Here is a 14,185-nt window from a genome sequence, read left to right as displayed (position 1 = left end):
TCTTCCTCCCACCTTCTTCTTGTTCATCTTATTCCTTTTGTTCATATTTTTTCTTCCCACCCACCTTAATCTTCTCCCTCCATTCTCTGCCCACTTTCACCTTCTCTTTCAAGTCCCGTTCAACTCCAAGCCGACAAAATTAAACGAAAACCCTAATAACAAAAGGAGAAATTAATTGCATGGTTAACTCTAAAGGGTAGCTGAGTTTTCCTTCCTTCATTAAATTCGACTTCGCATCATCATTTTCGACGGCTTCGCCGCAGAAATTAAACGAAAACCCAAATAACAAAGTGAGAATAATGGGCATAGTTAACCCTAAAGGGTAGATAAGCTTTTCTCCCTCCATTGTTTCGACTTGTTCAACATCATATATTGAAAAGATGTACTTTCCACCATTGAAATTGAAGGTTGAAGGAGGAGAGAGAAAACAACAAAAGGTTAAGGAGGAGAGAGAAAATCAGAAAATACTAAAGGGTTGAAAGAGGAGAGAGAAAACAATAGTTAACCAAAGTTAGATGAGAATTACCTAAACACCCCTTGATATACCGTTCTTGTTTATCAAGTTTATAAACTTGTATTTTCACATAGTTTATCAATATCAAATTTTTATAATTTTTATGCGTATAGAAATAGAGATGTATATGTTTGAAGGCGCGTTTTGAAGACCGTAAAAAGTCAAATGGGGCATATAATAAGGGATTGAGGGAGTAACTCAAAGTTTTCGTTTCTTCGGTTTTTTTTTTGGAAAGTTGTAAGTAAAGTATTTTTAAACACTATTTCACCAATAAAAAAGAAAAAAAAAATTTCCGTAAACTTGATGATATTCTTCTATTAAAAAAAAGGATAATACATCGTAAAAGTAAATAAGCCCAGGCCCACAGTAATTAAACATATTTGGTGATTTATAGTCAAATGACTCAAATCCAACCGTATAATGATATTCACGAGTATCTTTAATAAGAATAGGGTTAGTTTTTAAATTGTACTCTGTAATAATGAAGTAAAAACAGTAAATTATGTTAACTAGCGGGGATAGCTCAGTTGGGAGAGCGTCAGACTGAAGATCTGAAGGTCGCGTGTTCGATCCACGCTCACCGCATTTTTAAACCCCAGTTTCGTCAAACTTTTTTTGAGGGAAAAAAAGTTGAATGTTTTCTTCACCCTTCTAGTTCTTCTGCTCGTTGTTATAGCCTTCTTGCCCTTCTAGACATGATCCATAAAATACGATCAAGGGATCATGGATCTAACAAGGATAGCCAATCAAGAGGACAGGAACAAACAATCTTATTAATATAGTCGGGTGTATATAAGCAACAGTGTCGGTCCTGACATTTTCGGGGCTTTAGGTGAAAAAGTATTTAGGGCCCTCTTATATAAAAAGGTTAACACTAATTTTTTTTTGGAAACAAACCAAAAGCTTGTATTAATTCAAGGATAAAGAGTCCATCAAAACATAATTTTATTGTTATTAATTTTGGCGTTTCGTATTTCAAAAATGATAAATATTAACTCAAAATCAAAGAAGAAAAAGAATTAAAAGGTGGATGTAAGAAACATAATTATACAATAAAAATACAAGCCAAATAAAAATTACTCCTATATAGTAGCTCAAATAACAAGATGGGAAGGACTCCTTGAATTGAGAAGGAATATCTTCATTACATATAACAGATTATATATAGGGCTGGCAAACCCTGACCCGACACGAAAACCCGACCCGAACCCGACTCGAAGTTACTGAGAGAGACCCGAACCCGACCTGAACCGAACAACCCGAATTCGACCCGATTTGACCCAAATTTCATATTTCGTAATAATATTAAGTTTTACACTATTTTTAATAGTTTCTAAGCATAACCTGAAATCGACCCGAAATCTGACCCGAACCCGACCTGTTGACCCGAATTGCCACCCCTAATTATATATTAGTAGATGGAAAAAAAAATTCAAAATACTAAAATCCAACTTCAATAATATAATCAATAAACAATGTTTTGCACTTTTATTATAAAAGTAAACTAAAAAAAAAATAATGCTTATGAACTTACAAGGAACATATAAGGCCAAAATCCAAATTATTAATCAGTGGGCTATGGTGAGTGTTGGGACGAAAAACTCCATAGGACATGATTACTTCAGTAGATAGTAGGCATAAGAAGAATTGGAGTTAAATGATGAGATTTAGAACAATCGAGTTACCATTCTTATAATTCGATCATTGTGTTACCAAAAAATAAAAACAAAAAAAATAAAATTCATTGTGAGTGTTCATATATTTGATGCAATGATACTTTCAATTTCCGTTTTTAATGCCTTGTATATTAAATTAAATGCTATGTAGATGACAGGAGTTGGAGAAGCCCTTTGAAAATAGAGCTGTGACTAACAATCTATCTATTAATAAATATAGGGTTAAAAGTGATAAAACTTTTTTAACTAACAGATTAATTTTTTGGGCCCCTCTGAGCCTTGGGCCCTAGGCGGGCGCACTCCCCACCTACCCTCAGGGCCGGGCCTGATAAGCAACACGATATTTTAACCCATTGTCTTGCTTGGACAATGAGCAAAATATGATTGTGACATATCTATATACTACCTCTTTTTGAGAGTGAGGGATAGCTCAGTTGGTAAGAGTTTTTCTCCCGGTTCCAGGTGATCCTGGGATCGATTATCATCCCCGCTCTAAGTGGCTCATATGAACCAAAAAAAAAAAAAAAAATATACTACCTCCTTTTTATATTATTTGAAACTTTGAATATTTTATACGTAATACTCCAAAATTGTAAATAATATGAAACAGAGGTAGTAATATTTCCAGGTTAAATTATTTATAAAAATATCCTTTACAAAATTTCTTCTCACTTTCTCCGTTAAGGGCTAGGTTGCACAACAATAGTTACTGATACGGGTACGAAACGGATACGGAAAAACATCTATCTCAAAATAAGGGATACGGGTTTAGGATGTTAAAAATTCATATGATATATTTTAAAAAAATAATTTGTCATTCCATCCCCTCATTAGATCGTAATGTATCATTTTAACAATGACCTATATATGATATGAAGGCACCTATATTACTTAACAAGTACCTTATTTATCTTACTTTACTTAAATTTTCTTATTACAAAAAAGTTGAACAACCCATATTATAGCAGGATACGGTCCGAGATGCATTGTCGTGTGTCCCACGAGTGTCGGTGTCTAACACGGTATCCGACATAGACATGACAATTGGATGAAGTGTCCATGTATCATAGATTAAGGGTTGTTCCATGAAACTCGATCTTTTCACTTTACTTTATTCCTTTTTTGTCAAAAAAGTACTTCGTATTAATTTTTAATCCACCTCAATCTACTTTTTGGAACCTGTTTTTTCTTATTACACACTTTCTCATTATAAGGTAAACACATGGCCCAAGTCACATCTATAATAATAATATTACTAGCTTAGATCCCGTGCAACGCATAGTTATACTAAACTTTGTAAAGAATTAAAAAAAACTTTGTAGTTCAACCACTCTTTATAAAGTAATTTTTGTAAGGAAATCAAATACGTTAATCAAATTTAATTAGTCATAGGAGATATAGCTTATGATCGACTTCATGTAATCACAAATGGGCACAACCTATAAATTCTATAATAATGATAGAAAAGTTATTAAATAAAGATTTTATCAAAAATATTAAAGAAATTAGTTAGTTAAAGAGCTGTGGAATTCTAGTATCGTTCTAAATTAATTAGTATATGTAAAAATCTATAAGATTTATTTTATTTATAAGATGTATGTATGTTGATTAGAGGTGATCATAAATAGCATGTCTTGCTAACACAATCCAATCCATAGAGCTGGACATAGGCCGGGCCGGCCCGCGGGCGGCACGAGCACGACATGGTAGAGGCCCGACATTGACACGAGGAACGAGGGGTGGGCCGTGCTGTGAACAAAAAAATAAAAATTCGGCACGAACCCGACATGAGCCCGCGGGCAGCACGAACTTTTGGCCCGCCAATACGGCCCGCCAGCACGACCCATAATAATAAACATAATTAAACAAACTATAAATAATAAAAATAAAAACAATAAAAAGAAATATTATAAAAATAAAAATATTAAAAAGAACCATAATAATATAAAGAATTATAAATAATATAAAAAAATATTAAAATTAATTAATTAATAATAAAATTGTTTAATTAATAATAAAAATAATGGGTTGGCCCGCAGCCCGGCACGTGGGCCGTGTCGTGCTGTAGGCTGGGGTGTGCCATTTGGTGGCCCGGCAAGGCACGACCTGCCATCACCCAGGTCCGGCACGGTACGACACGACCATGACACGGCGGCCCGGCACGGCACGATGCCCAGCTCTATGAACCCATGTAAAAAAATGCAAGTTTGAATAACCTCAAATCATCGTTAATATTCCAATGCAACAACAACTAGCAAGGTCAAATTTTTTTGGTTTGTGCATGAGTTTTTATTTTATGACAGATAAAAGAATATTGGCATATTTATTTTGATATATGTTTAAGAAATGTTGTAGGTTTTTTTTTTCTTTTGATTATTGAAAGTATAAATATTTTAGTTAAAATTATACAAAAGAACTACAAATAAGATTGATAAAAAAATGTTATCTGGGAACACGACTGGAAAAAAAATAAGATTACCAATATAATATTGACCAAATTTATTGAAATTCGGAAAAAAGGGCAATAAATTCATATCTTGAATCATAGGTAACAATAGGAATTATGAAACAATTAGATTCTATCCAAACGTATGAAAAATTTCCTAGAAAATAGCTAAAATAAAGATAAAAAAGGAAAAAAGACATTGGAGGGAAAATTTTGCACTTTTCAATAATAATGTTTAATTTACTTGGTAAACTCTTCATATGTATAATCTCCCTATTTAAAATTGATATATCTTACATACATTAATGAAAGATAATATAGATTATTATATTTTTCATTCACTTATTAATATTGTTCAACATTAATCCTTCTTAATTAATTTTGAACAAACTTATAATTTTATGATGTATCGGGCATTGCCTGGGTCAATAACTAATTTTTAATTAAAAATCTGAATACGGTCTGAAAAAGGTCTGCTTTGACCCGATAAGTTTGCAAGTTATTGTGTGTATGGACATGAGAATTAATGAAAGATAATATAAAGGAAAAATTGCAATAAATAATACGACCTTTGCTCCGTCCGCTAAAAACAAGTCCACCTTTTGTTTATTTCAGAATAATACGACCTTTGGGAGGTGTCCGCTTTAAACAGGTTATTACCTGTTGGTAAGGAATGGTAACCTGATTAATAGGTTATATGGACACGTGTCATTGATTTATTGGTCAGAAAATATAATTTTTTTAAAAAATTTATTTAATGTTTTTAATTTTTAAAAGATTATTTTATTTTATTTTATATTTAAAAAAAAAAAAAAACCTCCCAGACGCCACCCATCCCTTTCCGCCACCGCGAAGCCCATACCCAGCCCGCCGACTGTCTCCCCTTACCCCTAAAAACGACCGGCAACAGACCCCCCTCCCGACCTTTCTTCCTCTCGCCTCCTCCGTCGTTTGATGCGCCGAAAAACTCTCTAATAACCACCCCAAAATCCCAGCCTCGACCCCGAAAAACCCCTACCCACGCCGGAAAACTACCTAACTCTACCGAAAACCCAACCCCGACCCCAAAATAGCCACCTCGCTTCTCACGCTCAACCCGAAATTGCCACCAATTATTAACCACGCAACCCCAAACAAAATCCGTTACTATTCCTTGCTGCGACGAAGGCTGGCTGGGTGGTGGTGGGGAAGCTAGGCGTCGGCCGTACCCGTCGTAGGGAGTCGCTGCGCGTGGGGGATGAGGGAAAGGAGGTGGTCGTACGTTTGGGGGAGGGGTGAGGAGGTGGCTGGGTGGTGGTGGATGGGTGCGGGGAGGCGGGAAGGATGGTGGTTGGGAAGAGGGTGGTAGAATGGTGGTGAGATGGTGGGCTGCTTGTGGCTAGTGAGGAAGATGGTGGTTTTTTTTTTTAAAGTTTATTTTAATTGTTAATTATAATTAAATGTTTATTTAAGTGATAATTAAAGTGTTAAACGAGTTTATAAAAAATAAAATAAAATATTTAACCGGTTATTCAGGTTGTAGGTAAAATAACTTGTTTAAAGCGGACACTCCCTTAAGGTCGTATTATTCTGAAATAAACAAAAGGTGGACTTGTTTTTAGCGGACGGAGCAAAGGTCGTATTATTTAATGCAATTTTTCCTAATATAAATTATTATAATTTTCATTCACTTATTAATATTGTTCAGCATTTAACCTTTCTTAATTAATTTTGAACAAACTTATAAATTTATAATGCACTGGAGCATCACCAATAACTTGTGTTAAAAATTAATTAAGTTTGTTAAAAATTGATGAATCGGGGCATCGCCCGAGCCAAACCCAATTTTTTTAAAACATTTGTGTTAAAAAAATTCTTATTCTAAATATTTAAAAGATAAAGAAATTATAATTTATTTACATTGATTTATTTATTTAATATGAGAAAGATAATCTAATACATATCATATCTTATCACTAATGAATAAAGCCGGATCTCGCAGTTAGGACACGAGACAACAACACTTGGCATTCCAATTTTTCGCCAAGTGTCATGCCACGTAGGTGAAAAAATAGGTTTTATTGTGACACATATGATGCTGATAAGTAAGCGAATTTTGGATAATTTTTTAAAGACGGAATTATTGTATAGAGTTTAATTATCGATATACTTTTAATATTTCATATATACAAAATTAATCATAACTTTTAACAAATCATATCATATTACTAATAAATAAAGGCAGGCTCGTAGTCAGGCCACGAGACAGCGACACTTGACATTCCTGTTTTTGCCAAGTGTCGAGCCACGTAGGCAACAAATAGATATTATTATGATTAGATTAGATGTAACGTTAGATTAGATTGGATAGATTTGTGTAAATAAAAAAGTATATATAAAATAATTTATAACTCTTTTGAAAAAAATTATCTTTTTATTGACAATAGATTTTACTGATAGCATCACACCACATATTACAATTAATATGAATATCCAATTAACATAGAAATCTACTCCTATATGAATAACCATGTAATTTTAATTATAAATATGGCCATGTATCATTAGTTTTTTTAGTCTACCACTGGTTTACCATCAAATCTTTTGAATCAGGTATTGTTCATATTAGGTTGTAATATTTTTGTGTATGTTTGTGATATTGTTAATAAAATTACAGAAGTAAAAAACTATTAAAATTAAGACATAACAGAAACTATACAATACAAGGGAATATTGAAGTGAATTCAAATCAATGTTAGCAAGGTCTTAGAACTTTACGTGTTTTTCACTTAAAAAGTGTTTCAATAATTTTTTTTATGCTAATCATATTATTATTTTTTCCATCTTATTGTAAGAAGAATGGAAGCGGTAAATGGTAAAAAGTGCTACTAGATTTATTATTATTATTATTATTGTTATTGTTATTATTGTTATTATTATTGTTATTATTATTATTATTATTATTATTATTATTATTATTATTATTATTATTATTATTATTATTATTATTATACAAAACATGCCTGCAAATAAGTACACTCTCTAAAATAGATATTCAGGTCACAAGACAACAACACTTGTCTTTCAAACTTTTCGCCAAATGTCGCACCACGTAGGCGACATAAAATTTAATATGACATCTATTATGCTAGATAAGTGAATTTAAGATAGATTTTTGAGGATAAAAAAAAGTTATTTAGAATTTTATTTCTAATTTTCCATATGAATAAAATAGATTATAACTTTCAAAATATATCTTATAGCTATGTTATTTATCTATCATAAAGTTTATTTTAAAAAATTGTACAAAACAAGATTCATTTATGAAATATTTTAATCAACTAAAACAAGATATTGAAATATAGCATTTTGGATTTTCGCCAAGTGTCATGTCATGTAGACATCACATAAGAATTAGTGTGACACGTATGATGCTAAGTCAGCGAAAATTTCATATGTAAAAAATAATTATAACTTTAAAACAATAATATGTTATAAACTGTTATATTTACATCAAAAATTTTGTATTAAAAAGTAGTTCAAAATAAACACGTTCATTATGATATATTTAAATCAATTAAAAATAAAACCTCACAAACTAACATGAAAATTGGTGCAAATCCAAAATAATTTCTTCTAATTGCTTTTAACCATGCTATTTGCGTCTCTTTCAAGTTTCAAATGTTGGGTTTCATGGTATCCCAAACATCATGCGGACCAAACCCGCCCCGGACCACATGCAATAATTATTACAACTAATTAACAAGTATATAATTATTAAAGCATTAAGCACATAAACACATAAGGAGAGGGAGAGAGAGAGAGAAGGGAAAAGACCATCATACCCTCTAAAGCGTGCTTCTCCTCGAACACGAGCACGACCCTTGAAAGCTTTAGATTCGCACATGCGAGATCCTCCCGCTTGGCACACCCAAGTGCCGAACTAGGTTTGTATCTCGTAGCTTAGACGAGACCAAACCAAGATTATGTGTTTTAGGAACTTTAAAGTTTTCTCACTGTTTATATCGGAGATGCCTTTTTAAGTTATCAAGTATCCCAACTCCCAAATTTGGTATTTATAGGCAAAGCATCTCCTTTCCCACACTTATTCTTTACATGTGGAAGATGTGGTAAAGTGAGAAAACAAGCATTTCATTTAATTCTAAATTAAATTAAAAACTCAAGGCTATAAGCAATCAACAAGTGTCAACACAAGAGAAGAGTAGGTGAGGACCACAAGCTCCCCTTGTTCCCCAAGCAAGCCCTTCACACAAACCGGCCCCAATGGCCTTGTGCTAGCTGGCCTGGCCCGCCTTGGGCATATGGATGACAATATTAAGTGGATATCCGCTAACCCGCTCCACCTACTTTAAATAAATGGACAAAAACCCCAATTAAATGGATGAGAAGCGGGCGATGGATGAAACAGGTGATGGATCTGATCGGATGTGGTTGATATTTTTTCCACTCGCTTACCATTCACCCACCCGTTTAATATATATTAAATTTTTAGTCTAAGAATTTTAATAATAAAATAAAAAATGTGTAAAGAAAATTACTTGTTTTTTTTTTGTTGCAAATTAATTTTTCAAACAATATGTTGTTATTGTTTCCTTTTTTATTAACAAAATAAAAAAAATTATTGTATAAATAACCAAAAATTAGAGTTTATGTAAGTTTTTTTTCACTTTAATACTCATCCATTAGTCATCTGCTCCACCCATTTCACTCGCGGATGATGGACGGATGGATATGGATGATGGGTGAAGCGGGTGACAGATGGATGAGGATAGAGCGATTAGAATAATGGATGGATGCGGGTGAAGCTCCACCCGATCCAAATCCGATCCATTGCTATCTCTACTTGGGCACCAAGGCTGCTTTCCTGGTGGCCTGATCCCTCGACTCGGCCTGCCAGCGGCCCATGGCTTGCTGCTCGCACAAGCAGGCCTCACATGTAATCCCCTGTATTTTTAAATAATTTATAAATGAAATTTTATTTTATTTATAATATTTATTTGTATTTTTCCGGAATTTACTTTAAAATTTTCAAATTATTTTTGGGTTGAAAATTATTTTATTACAATAGAATTTTATGTACCTAGATTCTACAATTCATGACCATAAAAACAATGCCTAATCCATTTTATTTATTTAATTGACCCATTTTTTTCATGAGGCCCAATTTAAGCCTACTTATTCTACAATTTCTTCTCCTATAAATACCCCATTAATCCCCAAATTTTCCTCACACAAAAGGTTAGTTTTATTTTCTTTTCCCTTTTATTTTTCTTTTCCTTTTTTTTTCCTTTCTTTCTTTTTCTCCTCTTATGTGAGAAACTCACGCTGCTGCTGCTATGCCTACCGTGAGCTGTTGCTGGCGTGCTACCCCTGCTGGCCGCCGTCTCCTGGTCGCCGATGACCACGCGGCCCAGCCACACGACCCACCGCCACCCTACCTCTTCTCTCTCTTGTTTTAATTATTTAATTTGTTTAATGTTTATGAAATTATTTTGGGTGTGATTTAATTTTATTGAAATTAGTTTATTTAGTATCAATTCATGATTTTGGTGGTTTAAACTTATAATTTCAGATTATAAGTACGTTTTAATTTTTCAGATTTTGTAATTTTAAAACCTAGAGTTTTAATTTATTAAAATTGGGATTTTAGGGTTCTAATGAGCAATTAAATTGGGGCTTTTGTTTCTATTGTGTTTCTAATGATTAATTAAGCATAAAAACATGTTTTTAAGGAAGTTTTAAAGAGTTTTTAATAAAATTATATTGATGAAAATTAGTTTGGGTATTAATTTATGATTATTGCTTGTTTTCTAGGAGGTGATTATTCCCCAGGAGAATTTTAAGTGATTTAAAGTGGTACAAAAGATTGTTTACACGAGGCACGTACATGCCTACTTCGTTGTAAGTAGTATCATGTTTAGGTACCAAAAGGAAAGAACTTAGTTTCATGTTTAGAGAACTCTTGGATGGAAATTGTTTGGTTAAACATTGAATTAATTTATGTGGTTATGTTTATGAGACATGTTTTGGTGAATTGATTATGTTTGTATGGAATTATGGATGCAAGCATGTTGATTTGAATTATTAATTGTTTGTATGGAATGTTGATACAAACATATTTTATTGGATTGGTTTGATAACTACATTTGGATTATTGAAGGATTGGAAGTGAATGGTTTAAGTGAATGAATTTATTAATTATTCCATGAGGTTATTATTATTTTATTTATTACTGAAGCATGACTTGTTAGTATGTTGAGTAAAAGTGGATTATGCTGAAATGGCTAGGTGGGCTGACTATGATCAACAATTTTGGATATTTTGAAATTTAATGGAATTAAAGGTAAATTTGTAATGTGATAATTGTTGTCCTAAATAAGATTAACAGTGAATTACATGTATGATTATTGTGTATGGTTACTTGAATGAGTCGGCTATTAATTAAATTGTAATCACGTAAAGTGAAACATGGATGAACAATAAAACTCTCAAAAGTGTGCACTTCTAGAGTATTGACATTGAGGGTACACGGTAGTAGCTCGTGGCTTTTCGAGGCTTGTTTGATCAACATGCCCTCTTTTCTTTTGGTATTTACATTTTTATTTTATAATGAAAGTTAGATGGGATCCTAGACTAACTTTGTGAGAATGGAGTCGCGCCCATTCTTGCATCGCGCTATTTTTATTTTAAATGGTCATTTGGGATAAAAATGATTTGGTAGCTAGCACAATCTTGTCTATTGCTTACTCCAAATTAATTAAATTATATTATATAGAAAGAGTCAAGTGTTTGGAATTGGTTAGTGAGTATGTTGAATTGATTGAACTATTTTAGTGTGGAGTCTTGGTTAATGAATTCATGTTGACTGTTTATTTACTTTAATTAGTTGAGCATGTTAGGTTTGGTGCGTTGTAGCTTGTATGTACTCAGCTTTGCTGATTGCATGCTTTGTGTGTGTTTTCTTTTGGCCATGGACTTCGCCTTTCAGTGACCCTGTGATGATCCAATTATTACACTTGTATTATTGGGGAGCAGTATTGCACAGATTAGCTTGATGATGGGAAGTTCAGGGATTTGGCAAACGTATTGTCAAGGATTTGTGTGATTGAGAGTATTCATTCTTTGTGTTAAACTTATTTATGTTATTATTCCGTTTATGTTTTGGAATTTTGAATATTGGTTTGGTTTTAAATAAGGGCCTTATATGGTTCCAGTTTGTAAGCTTTGACTTGTTGGTGTTTTAAACTATATTACTTATATAACTTAAGGTTCGGTTTTTCCGCTACGATATTCTGATAAAGCCTTAACGTTTTAACACATGGCGGTAACATGTCAATAGTTCTCCTCTATTTTTTCTAAAGTAGGTGATCCGGAAAAGGGAGAATTATTGGGATGTTACATCACATGCCATGCGGGCTGCTATGTGTGGTTGCGGTCTGGCTATTGCTAGAGGCCCAGCACGCTAGCATGCGGCTGGCCTTGCTAGCGCTGCTAGCACGCAAGCTTGGCCAACAAGCCCCAACCAGCACGCGCATGCGGCTACTGGGCTTGCGCCCTAGCTAGCGCTTTGGTTAGTAGCCCCTATTGGCCTAGCCCTCGCATGGCTAGGCCAATGCGAGGCTACGACTATGCATGTTGACTTGTTCCTTGACTTATTTCTCATCTCGTCGGTTCTTAGAATCGACTTAACGTTTGACGCTCGGCTTCGACGCTCTAAGCTCGGAATCCGACGTCGGAGTTCGTAATATCTTTATTGACATATTAATCCTTCGGATTAATTCGTCGACTTAGTTTCGGTTACACGATTGGGTGTAACCCGCAGGGTTCAGTCAAGAGCAAGCTGTAAGATTAATTATATTAATCTTATTGAATGGAAGCGACCTCCAGCTAGGCATTCTGGTCACTTGACTTCACTAAATAATTAGCTTTCCTAATTAATTTCGAACCCTCTATCGGAGTAATACGCTTGTTGGAAGGACACCATTCCTTTCATTAAGAACTACCAAATAGCCCAAACTCTTTCCCAAAACCTCCCACAACTTTTTGAGCGGTAGTATTTTTAGATAATTATTATACATGTTTGTATTAACGATATGTATTAAAATTTGGCATATAGATAAATAGTTTATCTTAAAGTTCCAATAAATAACCCGAACATCGTCCGGGGCACAAAACTAGTATCTTATAACTTGGTTGCATTAAATTCGTTTTAAAAAGCACAATAAGATAAGATCCATTTATAACATATTTAATTTATTTAAAAAAAATAGAGAAATAATAAAAATAGGTTTTAATCCGTAAAAATAATTTTAAGTTGGTAAAAATACTTTCAGTTTCTTTAATTAAAAATAATTTAATTTCAACAAATATAATTTAAAGTTAATAATAACATAGATATCTATTTTCAAACAAAATTACAAAAAATACACTATTATATAGAAGTAAATAAGTGATATGATATCGTATGTCTAAATTTCATGTATTATCAAAAGGGATTATATGACCATATTTAACATTCAAACCAAAAAATTTATCCTAAAATTTTATTGACAGTCTATCGCTCGGGGACAAAACTAGTATATATATAAAGGGGAGTTTTTTCCTGAGATTTTAGAGCGCTACGTAGGAATATATTTTTTTGAAAATTATTACAGCGCCACATAGAATTATTATTTTCAAAGCGCTATGCTTAGTATTATGCCACGTAGGATTTTTTTTTTTTTGGCAATTAATAATAGATTTTATTAAAAACCAAGAATCTTGCTAAAACAAGTAAGACATTATAGCACAGCCACTAAACAAAAGAGAATATAGCAGCCACTTTCTCATCTCATCATCACACCTACAAGCTACTTTATTAAACAAAATGCGTTTTACAATTGCATCTTGTTCATCAAATTTTTGCCAAAAAATTGCAGCATTCCTCTGACTCAAACGTGATAAACTGTCTCAACAAAACTCATAGTGTAGACCATAGCTTGAGCTGTAGTTTTCCTGCTCATATTCATAACAAGAAGGAGCTCTTCTTGGAAACTAAGACTATTTCTCTGAATTCTGATACAGTTGAAAAACAAATGATCATCAGACTCAGGGATACCAGATTGACATAGCACACAATTAGTTAAGCATTGAACACCCCAACTACTAATCCAATCAGAAGTAGCAAGTCTGTTTTGAACAGCTAACCAAAAATAAAAACACTCTTTGGACTAACCTTAGAGTTACTGATCACCCTCCTCCAAGGTACTTTCTCAGATTGACCATAACAGAATCTCAATCAGTACTGCTTTGAATAATATCTCTAGTTTGCAGAATCTTTCTCAAAGACCAAGAACAGGGCTGAGGAATAGGAAGAGTAAACATATGAATTTTTTTTTTATCAGAACGACACATAGGATTATTATTTAAAAAAATTATCATGAATAAAATTAAAATGATTTATTTTTAAAGCGGAACGTCGGATTATTATTTTTAAAGCCGAATGTAGGATTATAATAAAATAAAAAATTATCAAAGTGACACACATGATTATTATTTTTATAAAATTAT

At 33.0% G+C, this 14,185-nt stretch overlaps 1 non-coding gene across 1 annotated transcript; it reads left to right on the top strand.

The window, feature by feature from the left end:
* Nucleotides 1-1,026: 1,026 nt before the first annotated feature.
* Nucleotides 1,027-1,099, top strand: TRNAF-GAA. Its single transcript has one exon. It is a non-coding gene; the product is annotated as a tRNA-Phe (tRNA).
* Nucleotides 1,100-14,185: the final 13,086 nt, after the last annotated feature.

The sequence above is a fragment of the Chenopodium quinoa genome, unplaced genomic scaffold (genome assembly GCF_001683475.1).
Source record: "Chenopodium quinoa cultivar QQ74 unplaced genomic scaffold, ASM168347v1, whole genome shotgun sequence".
Classification (NCBI taxonomy): Eukaryota; Viridiplantae; Streptophyta; class Magnoliopsida; order Caryophyllales; family Amaranthaceae; genus Chenopodium; species Chenopodium quinoa.
The sequence above is the reverse complement of the archived record's forward strand: the minus strand, read 5'-3'. Positions and strand labels throughout refer to the sequence as shown.